Genomic DNA, 20,329 nt, shown 5'->3' with positions numbered 1-20,329 from the left:
AGGAAAAATCATGCTATATATCGTGAAATGCTATTAGTATCCCATGATATCGATTGTCCATAAAATCTATAACTTTATTAATACGCATTGAGACCATTATTTAATCTCCCACCCATCCCACAGAATTATAAAGATTTCACAAGAAAATATGCTTATCGTTCTTTTAAAATAAGGATAATGGTAACTTATATGTTGTGAAGTATAAGTGAGGTGTTATTTTATGAATTAAGCTAGCTTTTCGTTTATGGGGAAAATATTTTATTTTCAATTTACTAATTCTCAACCCAAATAAATTGGGGTTGCTGGACGCTGTATACCAATGTATCTTTTTAAAGATGTTTCGGGTGGGTCGTAACACTTTAACATAGATGAGTTGATAGCAAATCGAGGACTTGCATCTGAATCTTTTTTTCCCCAGTAGATTTATTAATTGTATTGTTTTCTATTTCGTGTGTAGACAAAACTGTAAACAGCGATGGGAAGTTAGATGAAATCGTTAAAATAAGCGTAAATGAAAATTGGCAGATAGACTGAACACAAAGAGATCTATTGAAATTTGAATGGAAAAATAAAGGTAAAATTGAGTAAGGCAATTTCAGATAGATGTACGTTTAAGAAATATGAAACACATCTCTGAAATTAACGCACTTTGAGAAGTGAGGGAGAAATTGTTGAAATTATTGGAAAGCGGGAGCTTGCAAACAACTGAACGAGGAGGGGAAGAAAAAAAAGTGTTGGAAAGTGCAACACAGTGAACAAGAATAGAAAGGGACGTGACAAAGAATTGACCCAATAAGCAGAAATGGAACACTTGGCTGAGGAGAGAAAGTGCGAATCTGAGAAAAGAGAGATAGAAAGAGTGGTGATAAAGCCCTGCTCTGATTGATTACCAGGTTTTGTAGCTGACATTGCCATTAAATTATTGCCCAGTATCCTACTTGTGTTGTCTGTGGCAAAACCCTACCACAAGCTGTTTTAATTTTTTTCTAATAGTCTCACGCCCGACTGCCTTTAGCGGTTCTCTATTAATCAGCAAGGGGCTCCAGGCTCAGCAAGAAACGCGGTTCCATTGCACGTGTTTGACAATGTAGGATAGTCCGCACTCAACCATCTATGCAGCACATTATTCTTATCAAGTGCGGCTTATATTCCAATCAAACTGCAAATACTGCGTTGGGTTTCAGATAATAAACAGCACAATTAAGGAGGAAACACACCTCTCTCTGTCCATCTCACTTCCATAGGCAGTCATCTCAATGAAGCTAGACTTCTCCGTGTGTATCTAATGCGACCCCAGTGATATTTATTGACTTAAATTCACCTTGAATAGAAAATGTTCTCCATTCTTTGGTTTACAAACAGGGGCATTAATACTAAACTCTAACCTATCTAGTTTTCTACTGAAATAACCACAATAGTTTATTTGGCACTGACGTGTTTGAGAGAAGGGCCGTAAAGTTTAATGGCGCAGTTTAGTTGCGAGAACTCTCTTACGGATACTAAAATATATTGACTTCAACGATATCCGTCCGAGACGTCTTTATAAAAGAAAATAACACATTCTATTTGTACCTCCGTGTGCGCTTTAGATCAATGCGGTTGGATTACTCTAAAATGGTCCAGGGGGAGAGACATTCTCTCTTCAGGTGAATCAGACGGTAACTTTCACAATGCTAATTGAGTCGCTAAGTGCCCCGAATATGGACTGTCTTTTTCTTAAGTGACAACTCTTCTAGGGAGTTTCAAGTTTCTGCATAATATGGCAGAATCATGTCAGAACTGGTCAACAACGACACTTTTAGCGATTTTTTGGGTCTGTTTTTGGTTTTGTTTGATGTCTATTAGTGCGTTTGGGAAATTAGTTGTAATTTCTCAGCGAAGCAAAAGTATAAACTTTTTTTGTTTCAAAGGCAGTTCGCCAATGGGGTAAATAAGGAGATTCCGGGTTTAACAATCACATTTTCTTTCTAATTTCATGATAATTAATTGACAGATTTGTTCGGATTTTACATTCCCAAATGAAACGATACCTAAGCCGCAACTGTTAGGTTTAATTACATTTTCCAGGTAGGTTGAAATCCTATTAGACCTGTTAACCGCTAATTTTCCATCGATTGAAAACGGATTCCGTCCATTAGATTTGCAGAGTTATTTGCATGTATTTTTTTTCCTTCTTCCCAAGAACGATACCTGGCACACTTAATCGTTACTCGAGAGAGCATTTGAAAAGCAGTGACCTGCTGGGCTTCGGTCCAAATGCCGTGCACTTGAATTAGACTGGAGAGAGAAGATAGACACAAAAAGCTGGAGTAACTCAGCGGGTCAGGCAGCATCTCTGGAGAAGAAGGAATAGGTGACGTTTCGGGTCGAGACCCTTGCTTTTCTCTTCCACCGGCTTAGACACGATGGGCTAAATGGCCCCCCGTTGCATCGTATATTTTCCCCTGGTTCTACCATTATGTCGTGAGGATGATTTCAATTCAACGGGTCTCGATCTGGCTGTAATGGTGCACTGATCACGTTGATAGCCTCCATACTTCGGTCTTAATAACATTGGTTTCGTTAATAAGCCATACGTAAAAGGCGACTTAAGCTGGGTTCATAATGTACTATAGAATAACAACGGTGAAAAGGAGAGGAGAAGAGGGAAAAATAAGAATTGGGGATATTCGTACATCACATAAAAACACTGGTTTATTTGGCCATTTAGCACAATTACACTCCAACCAACCAAATGAAAGAAAATGTAATAATCATTCTAAAGAAGGGCCCCGACCCGAAATGTCACCTATCCGTTTTCTCTAGAGATGCTGCCCGATCGCTTGAGTTACTCCAGTACTTTGTGTCTTTCAAATAAAAAAAGTTTCCTTAGATTCGGTCCATAAAACTGAGATACGTGACATTCTACCCCCCAAGATGGCCCGAAAATTGAATCTCTTTTTGTTCGGTTTTGAAATGAAACCTATCGGTTGAAGTGCATTGGTATTGGTATTAGTTTATTGGTGTTGGTAAACCGCAGTCTCCCTCTTCGCCGATGGCATTTCTGTAATTCTAAACCTTATCGGTCAGATAGCAAGAATATTATCCTGAGCAGTAGCAGGCTGGCTTATATTTCTTTAGAATTACCGTTTTGCTCGTGTGTCGTCCAAGGTTGGACAAGGTGCATCCAAATAGAGCAGAATCTACAATCTAGACTATCCCATAGACATCCTCGTCGGCCGCTTCACGGCGTTCTGGCTTCTATCAACTGTTAGATTGTGGCATCACTTACAATCATAGTCTTTCAAGTTCGATTGATGTAACTGCAGGAGCCTGTCTTTTACAATCCGTTCTAGGGCGAAATCTAGAGAAAGTTCTCGGACCAGACACCACGTGGTGATTTGCTTGGAGAATGATTATTCTAGATGATTGACCTTGACAAATTATAACAGAGCCGTGCAGTTTGGACGTAACCTGTTAAAATAAAAAAATGTTGTTACTTATGCGATAGGAAGCCATCGAGGGCCAAGCAAACTGCCATCTTCCCAATACCAGATGTACCATTCTCAGCATGGGGGGTTCAGCTGTCAATAGTTGTAACACTTCCATTAACTAAATTATAGTGAGGCTATCAACTGTAAGATATTTTATAACGGAGTGAAATCACTCCCGCACAAAACTCTTGGGTCGATGCATAACCAAGCGAATGAAAATAGTACAAGCGCCAACACAGGCACAAAAAAAAATCCTCCTTAAATGTATGAATATTCACTAGTTACTGAACTTTGATTGAAATGTCAGTGTAGTCAACTGACACCCAACCAAGGCTGGAGCCAGTTTGGGTATTGTTAGGAGTTTGTAAGGTTAAAGACAACGACGTCCAATTATAGTTCGCAACAGAATTGCCCGGAATAGTTGATGCCATTCAAAGACAAGTCAAAGCGCTAGAATGGCCCGCAGTCTCCCAGTATCAAATAACAAGATTTACTTTGGCGGAGACAGAATTGGAAACTATAAGATTTGAAAGTGTGACACAAAGAATCACAGAGCACAACTTTGTTAATCGCGTTTGTAAAGTAATTGCCTAAAATATCTCCGTGAACGGGCGAAAAATCTTTTCCCCAGCGTTTAAATATTAGCTGGTGTTCCGTTATCTTTTAACGAGGTAACGGGTAACCGGCGAGGAAGTGGGCGAGGGAGTTGGAAGTGGCTAATTTGGTGTACTTGAGGAATTTTCAAATTGCCACTGACATTTTACACAGGTAGGAATCGCATGTATGTGTATTTGGACATGATTCCCTTATCATACATCTATAGACTGTAAATTGATCGATTGTAATCACGTACTGTCTTTCCGCTGACTGATCAGCACGCAACAAAAGCTGTTCACTGTACCTCGATACACGTGACAATAAACGAAACGAACGATGGGAACCTTTATAGGAAGTTTCGTATGTCCACGAGCACTTCGATTTGATCCCTGTGATCTTCCTGTGCCAATTTCACCGTATCTTCTGATCCATGACATTAGTTTAATGCAAGCGAATAATTAATACATAAGGGTGGATACATTCTTTCGTGAAACATGCACAAAGGACACGTGAATGTGTCCCATCCTGATTTGCGCGCTTCGCAAACACTTTTTGGCGAAACAGGTGTAGCTGCCTTTTAGCAGTTGTACCTTTCGTTTGAGCTTGCGTGTTTTTAATACTTTTTTTCCCAAATGTAACAAACCTGGGACTGTCCACACATTTTACTATGAAAACGCATTAATGTATGCTTTCAACTTTGAATGTACTTGTATATAACCTACGGAATTGCTATTCTTGGAGTTATTCTAAAACTCCACTTGTTTATTTAATTTATATTGCCGCTCCTTTTCTACATGGAAAATGTTGGACTTCACAATTCCCTGCATTCACCAGCCCAGATAGAAGGAACTTGACTCAAGATGTCGGCTGTCCATTTCTTCCACCTATTAGAGTTATACCTACACCAAGTATATACCTACACCTATAACAAATGGCCAGTGATCTGTGTAGTTGTGTATAACCTTGCATTTTTTGGAAAACATAACCGAGAGGACAAGGATCTGCAGATGCTGGAATCTAGAGAAAAAAAACATAAAGTGCTGGAGGAACTCAGCGGGTCTCTGACCTGTGGAGTTACTCCAGCACTTTGTGTTTTTAACATGTAACTGAGATACGTTGTATGTAGGGAGGAACTGCAGATGCTGGTTTACACCGAAGATAGACACAGGATGTTGGAGTAACTCAACCGGACAGGCAGCATCCCTGGATAGAAGGAATTTGTGACGTTTTGGGTCGAGACATCTTCTTGTCTGAAGAAAGGTGTCGACCCGAAACGTCACCCATTCCTTCTCTCCAAAGCTCCAGAGAGAAGTTGTTCGTTTATCTCCAAAACTTTGAAGGACCCGAACTTTGCTGAAATGTCTGGTGGGACAGTTTTAAAATGCAAGATCTCTCTTGGCGGAGGTGATACTGCGACCCAGCCGAACTGCGGCAGGTCGCTGGAGAGGGTTCGCTCATATTCTGACTCCATGCAATAAGAGCACTGACATTTCCATACATAATTTTTGCTCGGCGGCATCCCGAAGCACTCCACGCGATGAATTACTTCTGGAGTGTACGGACTGTTGTTATGTATGCAGGTGCGTACGCTTCAATTAACCAGACAGATAGACAGAATGATATTGCACATCCAAAGCAGATTGATCTCAATGCAAATTGTTATATAACTTAAGATAGACACAAAAAGCTGTAGTAACTCAGCGGAGCAGGCGCCATCTCTGGAGACAAGGAATAGATGCCTCTTCGGTTCAAGATCCTTCTTATAACTTTCTGCGACTGCAGCTATGTCCAAGATTCGGGTCCATTGGAGCCCATTAACAGCTACACGCTAGATTATCTGTCGTGCAGACCAATGCAAAATGGGACTTGGACCCAACGCAAGATAGATATGTGGAGACATTTCTCCATGACTGTCCCATTTTGTGCTGTGAAGGGGGTGCGTTTCATTTCTGATGAAGGCGTCAGATAAATGATCGCAACAGGCTAATTACAAGCAAGAGGTCCTGCAAAAATGGGACTTCGCGCGGTGATCGAGAAGAGGTCCATCAGATGCAAAATCCTCGTATTTGAGTTGTCCCTCAAATGAAATAAGCGACCGAACATTTGCACTCAATGGCTTTTGGGGCGTGATGCTAAAATACTGCACCCGATGTTATTGAGATGGCAAATATGTTCTATCCGATGTAATGGGGGCATTTCTTATTTACTCACGGTGAAACTGCGACTAATTCTAGCTAAGATACACACAAAAATGTGGAGTAACTCAGCGGGACAGGCAACATCTCCCGAGAAAATGAGTAGGTGACGTTTCGGATCGAGACCCTTCTGCAGACTGAATGTTAAGGCGAAAGAATACTTTCAGTGTGAACAAGGGTCTCGACCCGAAACGTCACCCATTCCTTCTCTCCAGAGATGCTGCCTGTCCCGCTGAGTTACTCCAGCTTTTTGTGCCTACCTTCGGCATAAACCAGCATCTGCAGTTCTTTCCCACACTACCTCTAGTTCAGTTGTTGAAGCCACCGCTGACCATGCCCGGTATTTTGTATTTTACCAATTTTAGACAAAATTAAACGTGGGGGAGACGTGTTAACTTAAACGCGTGGCGCCCAACTAATATCTTCTACACACAAGAGAATGTTTCGTTTCATGGACCAGAAGAAATAGCAAGCCAGGTTTTTATCAGAAAACTGTCTCACGGATTTTTCAGACAACAGTCTTGTTGACATTTCGCAGTTAATCTCGGCTCAGTCGTACAGTTCTTAACTCCGAGTTAGATTCCCCTTTCTTCAAGATAGACACAAAATGCCGAGTTATTTTGTGTCTATATTCGGTGTAAACCAACATCTGCATTTGTTTCCTGTGGTTTAGGAAGAACTGCAGATGCCGGTTTAACCGAAGACAGACACAAAATGCCAGAGTAACTCAGCGGGACAGGCAGCATCTCTGGAGAGAAGAAATAGGTGACGTTTCGTGTCGAGACCCTTCTTCGCCCAGATTTCAGCGCATAATTTAAACTTATGCTCAAAGGAATGGCGTTTTCCTTTTGGAAGGACAGTTGTCAAATTGGACCTTAAACTGTCTGTCTGTTCGGATAGATGTAAAATATCGTTTTCAGTAAATGAAGAACAGAAGCGACTTTCCTGCCGACCTCTCAACGTAGAGGCCTCGACCAAAAACGAATTAAATGGCAATTTGTTGAACTTGCTGCACAAATTAGGCGGGCAGTTGTCTCCTTAACAACGATGATTACTCTCCAACGTTTAATAAATTGACCACGAACTACCTCGGACCATGCCAAGAACGGGGACGCAAGTACTTTCTCTTGCGTTAAAACTTTATGGAGGAGTGGGGGACATAGATTGAAAGAAAATACTAATCTCACTATCACAATTTGTTCCACGCTCAAAGTATCAACACACACCGACTTTAGCGTTAGAGGTAAATGATAATAGCGTTAGAGGTTAAATCCAGTCAGAAGAAGGGTCTCGACCCGAAACGTCACCCATTCCTTCTCTCCTGAGATGCTGCCTGACCTGCTGAGTTACTCCAGCATTTTGTGATACCTTCGATTTGTACCAGCATCTGCAGTTATTTTCCTATACGAGGTTAATGCCATGGTCAACGGCAGATTTGAATCTCAGTCTGGGTCTGCAATACACTGTGTATGAAGGAACTGCAGATGCTGGTTCAATGGTCCATTGTTAGCTGTGGAGAAGGTGATAAAGGATGGATACAAGCAGTGCGTTGCAGAATATAGACACATAATGCTGGAGTAACTCATCCAACTTCTCCACAGCCAACAATGGACCATTGTGGGCTCCACCTTCCCTTGATTTGTCCTTTTGCATATCTTGCATTCATTTGCTCTATGTACCTTTTCATGTACCTCGTTTCCCTCTCCCCTTCTTCAGACTGAGATTCAGGGGAGAGGGAAAGAAGAGATGTATGAGCAATGTACACAATTGCCTAATTCCATTTACTAATGTGAATGTCAAGAAAATAACTGTTCGGATTGTTTAGAGTATTAGTACATTTTGGGTCACGTCTGATTCTTGATGTTATGCGATAAGAAGAAGGGTCTCGAAACGAAACGTCACCTATTCCTTTTCTCCAGAGACGCTGCCTGACCCGCCGAGGAATTCCAGCTTTCTGTGCCCATCTATTGTGTAAAGCAGCATCTGCAGTTCTTTCCTGCACATTTTGTCGGCGATGCCTTAACGTCATCGCTCCAAACAGGAGTGGGGCTGAAATGTGCTGATTTTAATCAGCTACCGTGGCTGCGATGTTCTCGATTTATTTAGGCATGGGTTGGAAATTCACCGTTTGACACTCACGCGATTGCCTCAAATATACTGTAGATCTGCGTGGCCATCTGACTGCTACCCCGTGTTCTCGCTCATACCTTGAGACTGTTTGAGAAACAGAGAAATGAGAAATAACCATAAACCGCTATTAAAACTGCGCATCAGAATTATATTATAGTGAAAACGGTAGGTAAGAAAAGTTATATAAGAAAATAACTGCAGATGCTGGTACAAATCGAAGGTATTTATTCACAAAATGCTGGAGTAACTCAGCAGGTCAGGCAGCATCTCGGGATAGAAGGAATGGGCGACGTTTCGGGTCGAGACCCTTCTTCAGACTGAAGAAGTTACCCTGGGTAGCATTAGTGGAGATGGGAAACGTGCCAACGCTTCCATTCGTTAATCTTCCGAAATGTGCCCTATTCAGCCTGCGTGTCTCTCCTCAGATCCTGCCCCGACCTAAGGTGTATTTACTGCATTTCCAGCTCTTAACCTTTCAAATCCCAGAGCTACTTTCTATAACAGTAGGCTCCGGTTTGGCAGAAACATTGTCTTCCCATACTTTGCTATTAACTGATACTATTTCTCCTTCTGTCTCGTCTTTTCTTCTTGCTTCCACTTTTCTTTATTTTCCACTCAAACGAAAACAGTTGAGATTAAAGATAAAATATTCTATTTTTAGGTGAAGCATTTGCATGCGCTCACCTTGAGTCTGAAGAAGGGTCTCGACCCGAAACGTCACCTACTCCTTTTCTCCAGAGATGCTGCCTGACCCGCTGTTACTCCAGCTTTTTGAGTCTCTCTTCGGCTGATCTTTACAACAGGTTATGCCTAAAATGCACAACTGCAACGTACCTTGCGCGTAGTTCGGGGGGGGGGGGGGGGTAGGAGAATACTCAGTACTTAACTTCAGGTACAAATTAGTTTATTGTCATGAACACCAATTTGCAACGGAATTCCATGATCGCGTGAGGTTCACGGTAATGATCAACACAACAATAAAAATAACAGACAGCTGACAAAAGTGGCAGAATAGTGCAAGTCTGTAGTGCAACCCGATGTGTTGTGAAAATATTAAAGCGCAAAAGAGGATATCCAAATTTGGTGGGGTTAAGAGTAAGAGCGTGTAAGGAGGAACTGTAGATGCTAGTTAAACCGAAAACAGACACAAATAGCTGGAGAAACTCAACGGGACAGGCAGCATCTCTGGAGAGAATGAATAGGTGACGTTTCGGGCCGCGACCATTTTTTTTCAGACTGAGAGACAAGGGAAAGGGGAATGAGAGATACAGACGGTACTTAGGACAAAGGGATAGAAGATGTGCAAAAAGCAACGATGATCAGGGAAAGAAAAGTGTGTGGCCACGCCTCTGGGAATTGGGTGTGAAAGTCGTGACTGGTTCAGAAGTATGATAGCACAGTGAGCAAGCTGTTCGCATGTCTGGAGGTCCCAGGGGTTCAAACTGTTCTATCTTCTCCCAGAGGTGGGAAAGGGGGATGTCCTTGGCAATATCTGCTGCCTTCTTGATATAACCCACAGCGAGGAACAACTGGACGAAAGGAGGTGATGAGCTGTTGAAGGGATGGGTGAAGGGATGGGTGGTGTTCCAGGGATGGGTGGGTCCAGGTGGGAATGAGCAGGATAGTTGCCATGTCAGGCAGAGGAGCACCCTGTCACAATATCTACTATCTCATCTGTAGAGGCTTGAGCGAATCCTGAGCGCACCCAGAATCTTTCCTGAGAAAGATGTCTAGCAAAGGTAAATATACTGAGGTGCTTCCTAGAATACAACATGAATGTGTAGGAAGGAACTGCAGACGCTGGTTTAATCCGAAAGTAGGCACAGAAAAGCCGGAGTAACTCAGCGGGTCAGGCAGCATCTCACGAGAAAAGGAATAGGTGACGTTTCGGGTCGAGACCCTTCGTCAATGGCATCATGTTAGGATCCTGATATGGAGACACAGGAACTTGTAGCCGCCGTACATCTCTGTGGCAGCTCCATTGATGAGCACAGGATTGTGTCAAGCTCCTCACCTCCGTAAGTCAATAGTCACCTTGCTGACTTTAAAGGGTGGGTTGTTGGCCTGCCACGATAACACAAAGTTCTAGATCACCTTCCCTGTGCGTTGTTTCAATAGACAATAGACAATAGGCAATAGGTGCAGGAGGAGGCCATTCGGCCCTTCGAGCCAGCACCGCCATTCAATGTGATCATGGCTGATCGTTCTCAATCAGTACCCCATTCCTGCCTTCTCACCATACCCCCTGACTCCGCTATCCTTAAGAGCTCTATCTAGCTCTCTCTTGAATGCATTCAGAGAATTGGCCTCCACTGCCTTCTGAGGCAGAGAATTCCACAGATTCACAACTCTCTGACTGAAATAGTTTTTCCTCATCTCGGTTCTAAATGACCTACCCCTTATTCTTAAACTGTGGCCCATTGGCCTACAACGGTGGGACCACTGGTGAACCTGTACATTGAGTTTAGACACAAAACGCTGGAGTAACTCAGCGGGTCAGGCAGCATCTTTGTAGAGAGGGTCGGAATCCTTCTTCGGACATTGAGTAGGCATTGGTATAAGAAAATAACTGCAGATGCTGGTACAAATCGATTTATTCACAAAATGCTGGAGTAACTCAGCAGGTCAGGCAGCATCTCGGGAGAGAAGGAATGGGTGACGTTTCGGGTCGAGACCCTTCTTCAGACTGAAGAAGGGTCTCGACCCGAAACGTCACCCATTCCTTCTCTCCCGAGATGCTGCCTGACCTGCTGAGTTACTCCAGCATTTTGTGAATAAATTGAGTAGGCATTGTACCTGTCCGCACAGTCATGTGTGCCAAGGGGGGAGAGCAAGGGATTGAGAACACAACCCTGACGGGCTACCAGTGTTGGACTTTTGAACAGGGTGGGGGAATTGTCACGACCAATTCAAACGGTCCGCTGGTTAGTCAGTCCAAAAGCCACTTTCTGATGGAGTCCCAAGGTCACTGACCAGAGATTTGGGAATGATCGTATTCAGTATTGAATTAGTATCCTGAATATAAATACTACACACAGTTCTGGATGCCCCGCTTCACTGTTGTATTAATGCTTCACAGCAAGCTGCATACTTGGTTTGATGTGGACCAACACGGTAAAGTACCTTCACGTGGAACTGCGTGCATGTGCAACTGTATCATGCTGATATTCAATTTTGTAAACATAGCTTCTTTCTTGATATCAATTTCTATTAAAAGCGAGTTACATGTGATATTTGGGGGGTGGATTATTGTAACCCGGGGTAGCACAGCCCAGCTAATGTGGAAGAATACGTTCGCAAATCATCTGCACTGTTTCTGGTTAAACAATTCCTACTTCAGCTCCCCCGCCCCCCTTCCATCAGCTAATGTGGAAGAATACGTTCGCAAATCATCTGCACTGTTTCTGGTTAAACAATTCCTACTTCAGCTCCCCCGCCCCCCTTCCATTGCAAAGTCTGTGCGGAATCCACGGGGAAGTAACCGGATGAATCCATCTTATTTTTTTATTCACAAAATGCTGGAGTAACTCAGCAGGTCAGGCAGCATCTCGGGAGAGAAGGAATGGGTGACGTTTCGGGTCTCGTCACCCATTCCTTCTCTCCCGAGATGCTGCCTGACCTGCTGAGTTACTCCAGCATTTTGTGAATAAATCGATTTGTACCAGCATCTGCAGTTATTTTGTTATACTGAATCCATCTTATATTCAGCTACACAGAATCTTAAAACCTCAGACCTAAACTGGAGGGCCCAGGTTAAATGATAATGTTTTGTTGGTGGAATCATCATCTGTGTTCGGGTATCTAACAACCTAACGGCCTGAACATTGAATTGCCGAATATAGACACAAAATGCTGGAGTAACTCAGCGGGACAGGCAGCATCTCTGGGCAGAAGGAACAGGTGACGTTTCAGGTCGAGACCCTTCTTCAGACTGAAAGTCAAGGGAAAGGGAAACCAGAGCTTATAGGCGATGATGCATAGAGAGATATAGAACAATAAATGAAAGACGTGGAAAAAAAGTAACGATGGTAAAAGAAGCAGGCCAATGTTACTTGTTTGTTGGGTGAAAACGAGAAGCTGGTGCGACTTGGGTGGGGGGAGGGATGGAGAGAGAGGGAATGCTGGGGTTACTTTAAGTTAGAGACATCAATATTCATACCACTGGGCTGCAATTTTAGGTCATCTGTAAGAAATCCGTCTCCCCTCCCCCCCCCTCTCCTCCCTCGTGCCCCACCTGTACTCACACCTATGTTTCCCCTCCCCCTCCTCCTGCATTCATTCCTCTGGCTTCACAATACGCAACTCATCAATCAATGCGTCTCACACCTGCTTTAATCGCCAGCCTTTGTTTCAACCATCTGCCTATCCACCCCTTCACCCCTCCGCCTGTGTCCACCTCTTACACGCCACGCTTTGGCCTCCCTCCCCCCCCCCCCCATCGTCCCCCGTCCACCCCCACCCTACATAACAGTTATAGCATTCTGACGAAGGAATCCGAGCTGAAACATCACCTCTCCGTGGTCTCCAGAGATGCTGCCTGACCCGCTGAGTTACTCCAGCACTTTGTGTCCTTTTGTGCAAGCCAGCGTCTGCAGTTCGTTGTTTCTACGCGTAGTCGGGCACCTTTGAGGGAATAGTAAGAATGTTAACCACAGTTTAGTACGCTTGCTCTGACCCTTCTGGGCGTGATAACAGGTTCCCCATGATAGTGCAACGATCGGGATTGTGGATGAACGTGGATTCTGGAAGTGGCGGAACCGGCAGTCTGACCGGCAGAAATTTGTTTCGGATTCGTGAAATGGGACGAGAATATGCCACAATATTCACAAACCACGCTTCATTCCGGAAAGTAGAGACTTTCGGCGTTTATTTTCTAATACTAATGTCAGCATTGCCCGCTTCGACTTTCACTCCTTGTTGACTTAACACTGGAAATTTAACGGCATCTCTAACCTTTCTGATCCAGATCAGTCAACAATAACATGTCAATTAAACAATGGAAAAAAAAAATCGAAAAGCTTGTTAAAATTAATGTTAATAATTACAGAGATCAATATCGATCAAAGATAACCATGGGAAAACGCAACCCCCCATTGCTCTGATCAAAGACTTCTACTGTTATAGATACTCAAGAAACTACAGATGCTGGAAAGCATAAGCAAAAAAAGAAAGAAGCAAAGTGCTGGAGGACAACGATGACCCAGGGAGTATCTGTGGAGCGAATGGACAGACGGTTTCTCTTCTTCAGTCTGAAGAAGGGCCCTGACTCGAAATGTGGCCAGTCCATTCCCTTCACAGATGCTGCCTGACGCGCAGATTTCCTCACGCTATTATGGAGAATGCTAACACTATGCACCGCAGGTTAGGTGGTCCCTGCAGAAAAGTTCACGAACTCGTGGAGTTAAAGTTAATTTCTGGAATGAATGGGTAAGAAATGGAGAATTCCAGAGTTAGAATCTGATTATTCAATCAGATTGAAAATGACGCCACGACACGTCTGAAGAAGGGTCTCGACCCGAAACATCACCCATTCCTTCTCCCGAGATGCTGCCTGACCTGCTGAGTTACTCCAGCATTTTGTGAATAAACGCCATGACACAAACCGAGTGCCCGACCAATGAAAACAACAAACTAATTTCTTGAAAAAAATAATAGAAAGTGTGTTCTTTAGTTTAGTTTAGTTTGTTATCACGTGTGCCGAGGTACAATGAACAGCTTTTGCTGTGTACTAACCAGTCAGCAGAAAGACAATGCATGATTACAAATGGGCCATCCACTGTGTACAAGTGCTGGGATGAACTCAACGGGTCAGACAACATCTCTGGAGAGAATGTACAGAGGATATTTCGGATCAGGACCCTTTCCACTGGCTGATGATGTTTCCCCACCCAAAACTTCACCTGTCCTCCCCCCCCCCCACCCCACCCCCCCCCCCCCTTCCACAGATGCTGCCCGATCCACAGTTTAAGAATAAGGGGTAGGCCATTTAGAACTGAGATGAGGAAAAACTTTTTCAGTCAGAGAGTTGTGAATCTGTGGAATTCTCTGCCTCAGAAGGCAGTGGAGGCCAATTCTCTGAATGCATTCAAGAGAGAGCTGGATAGAGCTCTTAAGGATAGCGGAGTCAGGGGGTATGGGGAGAAGGCAGGAACGGGGTACTGATTGAGAATGATCAGCCATGATCACGTTGAATGGCGGTGCTGGCTCGAAGGGCCGAATGGCCTCCTCCTGCACCTATTGTCTATTGTTTCTCCCGCACTTTCTTATCTTTTTCGCTCAGGATTCCAGCATCTGCGGCCTCTGTCCCCCGTCCCCCATTTGTTCTCGGCCGAATTCAACTTATTGTCCAGGAAAAAGAGATTCCCATTTAAGAATCTAACTTGCACTTTATGTTATTGACTGAGATTATAACATCATTTGGCCGATCCAACCATCGCAGTGGCGGTGGATACCCAGGGCATGTTGAGGGGCAGTATATTTCTGACACCAGCCAGCCTGGGTGTATGTGTAGGAAGTAACTGCAGATGCTGGGTTACACATAAGATAGGGCCAAAATGCTGGAGTAACTCAGCGGGACAGGCAGCATCTCTGGAGAGAAGGAATGGGTAACGTTTTGGGTCGAGACCATTCTTCAGACTCTGACTTTTTCAGAGCATGTGCTGTATTACCGATTGTGATGTCTAACAGCGTGAACTATACTGGAACTGGTCACGTTGTTCCATGGTGGAGGTGAGAAGAATTGACCAGGGATCTCGGAGCTGAACTTTATGCAAAGTCCTGGCCGTCCTTGGACCACTGGTGAGGGCTTGATCTGGTGTGATTGGCCCCGCGTTGGCAGCGACTCAGATGAAGTAACGAGAGAATTGGGAGCCGATCCCAATAAGGCTGAGGAATGAAGACAATTAACCAGAATGGAAAAAATAACAAAATGTGTAACAGAATTGTGTCCCAAAACAATTAACGTTTTCATTACAGCGCACTTCAGTATGCGCGCCTCTTAAACGTGGGCCTCTGCAAAGTGTAGAGAATCATTTCTCGGGTCTGGGTAGCACTGTGGTGCCCCATAGATAGCTGGAGTTGCCAGATAATTAATGCAAAAATCTGGCAGGAAAATGACTGACAGCTTAGGGGTAATCACCTCTCATTCAATTAAAATATGTACATTTTCACATGATTTATTTTTCAGTAACTGCCTCTTGTACAAACTTGTCAGATTAAAAAGAAATAGTGAGAGTATTATGCAACAGCTTATTGTTCCGGCGTGCAACTCTATCCTGAAAGAGCGTTTAATCGATTAATTTTCTTTTCGTACGCTTTGACTACTCTGCAACAAAAGTAAAATAACTTTAAATGTTGAAATAGTAGAATAGTTTAGAGCGCCGAGAAGGTAGTTTTACACTTTTGAGATTATTTTTCACCGAATGCCATTGAAACGCTCGGTTTATCAACTTGCGAACACGAATTTTCGCTGTTTGTTTCAGCAGATTTCGATCTGAAACGCACGCCTTGAATTACGACACCCTAACTCGGTTTGCATTCACTGCTGGGACCAAAGGATCGCTGTGCTTCACTCCGGAAGTCCCAACACTCGTTCAAAGTTGACGAAAGCACAGTCGACGCCAGGAAAGAAACCTGTAAGTTAAAGGAGATTACCACTAAAGAACCTGTAAATAAATAACTCCAGGCAATGACAGAGTACATTTGTCCGGCTTTAATAAGGAACCATTCATCAATCAGCGATCAAACTGAAAATTGCAACCAAAACATGGCAAACAAATGATTTGCAGACAAAACCAAGCCTTTAGGCTACAGTGGTGGCTTCTAATATCAGACAAGAGAGAGAGAAAAACCCACACAATTGATCACTACAAATGAATACATTTGCCATCCTCTTTTCATGCAATCGTTAACATGTTGATATTTCCAGTTGCCAGTTGTTACAGATGTTTGGCATCTGTCTGTGGCGCAGAGGGAAGAGACAGGGCCACAAATGCAGTCCACCTCTTCATCTTGTCAATAAAAGGTCCCGCCCCCCCCCCCCCCCTCCTCGCCACAAATAATGGCCCACATGCCGACGCACGTTGTGTTTTGTGTGCGCGGGTTTTATTTGCTTTTCTAAGGCTGGCAGTATCTCCAGCAGGCACCGGGAACACGGAGACAGTCTGAGGCTGTGATCTAAGATCTCGGCCACGGCAGAAACCCGCAACAATATAAGTCTGTTGGACATACTGGCTAGGCTGTCACTTTTAATTTGCGCATGACCCGTTGGCCGAAACATGGGATAGAAGTGGCAGAAAGTGGGACTGAAAGCTAGTATTATTACTTTGACAGCTTCACTCATCGAGAAGTAATGCAAAATGCAATTTATATTTATCCTCCCTGACCTTCGCTCCAAGAGGAAAGTATCTAATGAAGGGCCAGGGAGGCGGAGGGGGGAGGGGGGGGGGGGGTGTTTATTGAACGGGGCAGGAAGGAATAGGGAGTCCTAAGGATGTCGTGAAGAATGTCGGCATACATTCTTCATTAGATAAATGTTCAAGCGACAATCCCGGCGTATGTTATTTTTTCTTTCCCCCTAGACCCAGTCACTGAACGGCGTTGACTTCTAACCGTGGCACCAATGGCCATACGGTAGATTTCCTGGAGCAACTCCAAGGAAAGGTTTTGCGCCGACATTGCAGAATAGACACGAGAGTGTCTTTGGAAACCCGTTGTCACCCAATACTCTTTACAAGATATCGTTTTGGCGCCTCCTTTCTTTGTATTCCCTCTTTTCCCCTGGTCCCGTCAGGCAGAAGATACAGGAGTTTGAAAAGAGTGCACCGCTAGACTCAGGAACAGCTTCTCCCCCTCTGCTTTCAGGCCTCCCTGGCCCTTCATTAGATACTTTCCATAAGATACGATACTATCCGATTCCCCTCGAACCACATCGTGGGAATTGACCTTTGGAACCCATGTGCTAAAACGCAGAAAACTATATTGCACATTCTAACTCTTCATCCTCAGGTCTATCTATTGCACATGAGTTTGACCTGTTTGTATTCATGTATGGTATTATCTGATCTGATAGAACAGCATGCAACGGGGAAAAATACACTGTACCGCGATACATGTGACAATAATAAAAGCTTAAACCTTATTCTTACTCCCTTTTAATCTACAGACCCGTGGCTCGTAGTGGTTTCTAATCCCTCGGCATGTGTTGGTTACATCACACGATGCCGTCGCCAGCAACATCCAGCCTCTTGCAACTGTCATTTAATGTCGCAAGCGGATGAAAAATGACTGTGAGACACACTGGCTCCCAGAACTGACCTTGGGTGTTATTGGAATGACCTCCCATCGGTTTGACCAGAAGCCCTTTGATATCTGCATGAAGAAAATATACGAGTGAGATGCCTTGTCTGCCAATTGAAAGGCCAATAATCAGCGAGAATAGCACAGATCTCACGCTATTCTGCAGCTTATTTCTATCAACATTAAAATGTGATCAATACACTCGACTGGAATCTCTTCCCATTGCTTTGAGAATGCAAGAGACGTCATTGCCTTATTACATTCGTTTGGAAAAAAAAGCCATATGTATGTTATGTGTCCTCCCTGTCAGTTGGAAATGAATCGAATGGTCGATAGAGTTTAACTCCTGTCAAAGAGCATTCTATTACAGGTTATGACAGAGCAGAGAGAGGCTGGGGGAACTCGGAGTAAACAACAAGCGGGATCCCACGTCCTCAACCGCCCGTTTAGTAATCAGCCCAAGCTTTCACTAATGATCTGAAAAATATAGGTAAACGGAATTCCTTGATGTAATCAGCTTTTCTCCACTCAATCGCACAGTCTACGCCGTCCCTAAGCAAGCTCTAAACACTACCTTGGCCTAATCAGCTCACACACTCGAAGCACGCTCCATGACTAATACGATATCCTCAAAACAAATTAATGAGGACTGATTACGGGAAAGGAGGTCCATTCCCGGCTCCAGTTTCACCTCCCGCGACGTGCATCTTCCCCAGCCAGTCTCTTCCTCCCCCCTCTTCACATCTCATCAATTCCCTTTACCTCTACCCTCTCTCCACCGGCCCTACTTGCCTACCCCTTTAGTCCTCTTCTTCGTGCCTTCACCTCGACTTCTTCCATGCCCTCCCACCCCCGTACCACTAACACGCACTTGTACCTCTGCCCCTTCTCATACCCAGAATAATTCCGAACCCAAGTCGTTTTAAGAGAACCGTTGAACACCCACCACTTTCAGATGTTCAGACACAAAATGATGGAATAACTCAGCGGGTCGGGCAGCATCTCCGGAGAAAAGGAATAGGTGACGTTTAGGATCGAGAACTTTGTTCAGACTCAGCATCTCTGGGGAAAAGAAACAGGTGACATTCCTATAGAGACCCTTCTTCAGACTGAAAGTCCGTAAAAGGGCCTGGACCCGAAACGTCGCAAATTCCTTTTCTCCAGAAATGCTGTCACCCGCTGAGTTACTCCAGTATTTTGTGTCTATCTTCAGTCTAGACCGGCATCTGTAATTCCTCCCTATGCGTTTAGATATACGTCCACATCAGCTGATAATATTAATTTGGCGGCCCCTTGTATGCGGCCAATATAGAATTTCCTGTTACATTATGTGTCTGTCCGGTATATTTCGCATTGTTAGACACGAAGGCTGGAGTAACTCAACGGGTCAGGCAGCATCTCTGGAGAAAAGCAATGGGTGACATTTCGGGTCGGGACCTTACTTCAATGTGACCCGAAACGTCACCTATCCCTTTTCTCCAGAGATGCTGCCTGACCAGATGAGTTACTCCAGCACTTTGTGACGACCTTTAGTTTCAATCAGCATCTGTAGTTCTTTGTTTCTATATTTCACATTGGGATGAATTTGGCCATAATTAGCATAAACGCTCTATCTAACGAAAGAGTCCAGGAGATAAAGACTCTGATGATTACTAAGATAGAGCACCATTCAGAAAAAAAAAAGATTTTTATTTCATGCTAAAACGAATCAAATGAAAATGGGTGGCGTGAACCAACGTGGAAGGCACTGTAGGAAAAAAATGCAGCGTCTTATTCTACGCTCCTCCTAAATAAGCTACCACTTCCAAACAATTTTGAAATCAATACCAATATTGTCATGTGCACTTATGATCATTGGAGCAGAGGGGTTGAGCATGCAGGTCGGTCAAAATGATAAAATACTTTCTGTCCAAATGGACGCCGGAGACAATGGGACTGCAGCATTCTGTATTATTTGTGACTAAAACGAGGGGGTGTAAATATTTCAAATGTTGCATCTCCTGCCAATAATACTTCCATGACCAAACTGATACTTAGCTTTTTTTTTTAATTGATTATTTAGCGGCACGGCGTTGCAACTTGCCCGTTATTCAATGTTACACTTGGCAAAATTCACAGCTCTTGATATTTTAGAAAGATATATTTTTTTAGGCAAGCAGCCGATGTAAATTTGTAAATTGTGTCCCCAAATTTCTGACTGAACGATTCACCCAAATCAATCGTTCATCCGCGGGGAAACCCTGAAAGTTATTGTCATCAAATAAATACTTGACCCAGATATCATCAATAAACTTTGTCACTGAGCATTTCTGAGGCTTGTTAAGAAATTAATTGTTTTGTGATTTATATTAAAGTGGACCCAATGAGAATCCACGGAAGTGGATGGCTGTTAAGATCTTGGTGTCTGAACGATGATTTGCACAAAATAAAATACTTGGAAAAAGTTAATAGTGTCTGGCATTTAAATGGAAGTTGAAAGATGAACCCTGGGTATTGGTTACATTTACAACACCATTGTATGTGGTTGGAACATTTTCCTACCTTTTTTCCAGAAAATTACCTATAGATTTAAAACAAAAAGAGGAAACACAGGGACAGATAAAACTTAAATGGGTCTTACGAAAAGGTGAACAACTT

The 20,329-nt window shown here is 43.7% G+C and overlaps 1 long non-coding RNA gene across 1 annotated transcript in view; it reads left to right on the top strand.

The window, feature by feature from the left end:
* Window positions 1–20,124, top strand: part of LOC144608917 (uncharacterized) — a 34,691-nt gene extending 14,567 nt beyond the window's left edge. Inside the window, exons 2-3 of the long non-coding RNA XR_013549255.1 lie at window positions 15,880–16,029; window positions 17,559–20,124. This is a non-coding gene — a long non-coding RNA (uncharacterized LOC144608917). The remainder of the gene's footprint in view (window positions 1–15,879; window positions 16,030–17,558) is intronic.
* The last annotated feature ends 205 nt before the right edge of the window (window positions 20,125–20,329 follow it).

The sequence above is a fragment of the Rhinoraja longicauda genome, chromosome 33 (genome assembly GCF_053455715.1).
Source record: "Rhinoraja longicauda isolate Sanriku21f chromosome 33, sRhiLon1.1, whole genome shotgun sequence".
NCBI classification, from domain to species: Eukaryota; Metazoa; Chordata; class Chondrichthyes; order Rajiformes; family Arhynchobatidae; genus Rhinoraja; species Rhinoraja longicauda.
This window is presented reverse-complemented; position numbering and strand designations above follow the sequence as displayed.